Here is a 2,897-nt window from a genome sequence, read left to right as displayed (position 1 = left end):
CAAATTGCTGTTTTGTCACATAGGTTGCCAACCCCATGACATGTCAACACTCTCCCCTTCTCAACTTTGGGTTCCCCATTACCAGCTTTCCCGTCGCCTACTGCCTTTTTGTCTTTGCCCCTGGGCTGGTGTGCCCATTTAGTTTTGCTTTGTTTTATGGGCCTGTCTAATCTTTGGCTAAAGGGTGAATCTCAGGAGTGAATTCAGTACTGAGTTAAAAGAGTGTCCAGGGGCTATCCTCTTGGGGTTTCTCCAGTCTCTGTCAGACCAGTAAGTCTGGTCTTTTTTTGTTCTATATTTTCCTCCAGCTCTGTCTGGGACCCTCTATTGTGATCTCAGTCAGAGCAGTTGGTGGTGGTAGCCAGGCACCATCTAGTTGTGCTGGGCTGAGTCTGGTGGAGGCTGTGGTAGTTGTAGTCCATTCATCTTTCCTTTGTGTCTTTGGTTTTCTTCATTTTCCCTTGCTCCAGATGAGGTGGGACTAGTGGAGTATCTTAAATGGCTGCTCAAAATCTTTTAAGACCCTGGACAGCAAAGTAGGATGTAGAACATTTTCTTTATAAACCATGTTATGCCAATTGAGCTAGATGTCCCCTGAGACCATGGTCCCCAACACTCAGCCCAATAATTTTGTCCCTCAGGGAGTTTGGATGTGTCTGTGAAGCTTCCATGACCTTGCCTTGGTCAAGTCGTACTGACTTCCCCAGTATCATGTACTGTCTTACCCTTCACCAAAGTTACCACTTATCTATTGTCTAGTTAGTGTTTTTCCCTCCCCTCATCTCATAACCATCAAAGATTGTTTCTTTTTGTGTGTAAACCTTTTCATGAGTTTTTATAATAGTGGTCTCATACAGTATTTGTCCTTTGGTGATGGACTTATTTCATTCAGCATAATGCCCTCCAGATCCATCCATGTTGTCAGATGTTTTGCAGATTCATCATTGTTCTTTATTGTTGTGTAGTATTCTATTGGGTGTATGTACCATAGTTTGTTTATCCATTCATCTGTTGATGGGCACTTAGGTTGTTTCCATCTTTTTGCTATTGTGAATAATGCTGCAATGAACATGGGTGTGCATATGTCTATTTGTGTGACAGCTCTTATTTCTCTAGGATATATTCCTAGGAGTGGGATTGCTGGATCATATGGTATTTCTATTTCTAGCTTTTTAAGGAAGTGCCTTATCATTTTCCAAAATGGTTGTACCATTTTGCATTCCCACCAGCAGTGCATAAGAGTTCCAATCTCCCCACAGCCTCTCCAACATTTGTTATTTTCTGTTTTTTTGATTTGTGCCAGTAATTTCGGGGTGAGATGGTATCTCACAGTTTTGATTTGCATTTCTCTAATGGCTAATGATCGTGAGCATTTCTTCATGTGTCTGTTAGCTGCCTGAATGTCTTCTTTGGTCAAGTGTCTGTTCATATCCTTTGCCCATTTTTTAACTGGATTATTTGTCTTTTTGTTGTAGAGGTTGTTGGATTTTCCTGTAGATTTTAGAGGTTAGACTTTTGTCGGATTTGTCATAGTCAAAAATTTTTTCCCAGTCTGTGGGTTCTTTTTTTACTGTTTTGGTGAAGTCTTTTGATCAGTGTGTTTAATTTTTAGAAGATCCCAGTTATCTAGCTTATCTTCTGGTGTTTGTATATACTTAGTTATGGTTTGTATGCTATTTATGTCCTGTATCAGGGCCTGTAGCATTGACCCTATTTTTTCTTCTATGATCTTTATAGTTTTTGGCTTTATATTTAGGTCTTTGATTCATTTTGAATTAGTTTTTGTGTATGGTGTGAGGTATGGGTCCTGTTTCATTTTTTTACAGATGGACATCCGGTTTTGCCAGCACCATTTGTTAAAAAGATTGTCTTTTCCCCCTTTAATGAACATCGGGCCTTTGTCAAAGATCAAGTGATGGTAGGTGGATGGATTTACATCTGGGTTGTCGATTCCGCGCTGTTGGTCAATGTGTCTGTCATTGTAAGAACTGGCTCTTTTTTCAGCCTAGTGGGATGGCAAAACTGGCCAATCTCCTTGGTGAGCCACAATTACCTTATTTGCACAGCCCCACCCAATCACTTGGGTGGGAGTTACAAGACCGTGGCAAGAAAGGCCGCACAAAAGTCATCCATCACACCATACACTTCACTGTTACCTTGGGGTACAGTCCAGAGGACAGGTTGGGCTGTGCCAAGGCTATTCCTGGTGCAGCTGGGACAGGTCCAGGGAGACTGAGTGAGAAGCAAATGCCATGGAGGCCACTGACCCTAGATCAGATAGACTGTCCAAAGCATTGTGGATGTTGCCCTGGCCAAGGCTGGCCTTCTCCAAAAGTAGGGCATTTCCCTTTTTCCTTTTGCCAGTAGGAAGGTTGCTGCCCATGGAGGGCACAGGAGTGTTCTTCTTCCACTCCAGGATGGGTAGGGAGCCGGCAGGTATGTCAGCTATGCATCTGGCCTTCCACACTGACTCCTGGTCCTCCTCAGACCACTTGTTTTTCAGCGTTCTTTTCTTACAAGAGTAATTGTAGGTGGAAATGGCAGGTTCACTGTACTGATGCTGCTTGCATTTAGCACAGATGATAGGATGTACCTTATGGGATGAGAAAAGTATGCAGCTGTGTGTGAAATGAGTGAAGGCTGGGGTTCTGGGTGCTACTGTGGCTCTTTGGCTCAGGTGTCATGTGGCCAGGAGCAGATAGGTGGCCATCACATCATTGCAGTTTTGGTTCTATAGTTAGTCCTGAATCTCTTCCCTAGTGTAACCCATGTTCACCATCACCTCTATGTGCCAGGGGTCACTGTAGTCTGGTAGTGGCTTTTGTTCTTCACCTTCATGACACACTTTTATCCATGGATGTCTTCTAATGTGTCTCTCTTTCTGGAATCATGAATGA

At 43.1% G+C, this 2,897-nt stretch overlaps 1 pseudogene; it reads right to left on the bottom strand.

Moving 5' to 3' along the window:
• Nucleotides 1–2,680: 2,680 nt before the first annotated feature.
• Nucleotides 2,681–2,897, bottom strand: part of LOC101360825 (serine/threonine-protein kinase MARK2-like) — a 1,236-nt pseudogene continuing 1,019 nt past the window's right edge.

The sequence above is a fragment of the Trichechus manatus genome, unplaced genomic scaffold, assembly GCF_000243295.1.
Source record: "Trichechus manatus latirostris isolate Lorelei unplaced genomic scaffold, TriManLat1.0 scaffold00428, whole genome shotgun sequence".
Classification (NCBI taxonomy): Eukaryota; Metazoa; Chordata; class Mammalia; order Sirenia; family Trichechidae; genus Trichechus; species Trichechus manatus.
This window is presented reverse-complemented; position numbering and strand designations above follow the sequence as displayed.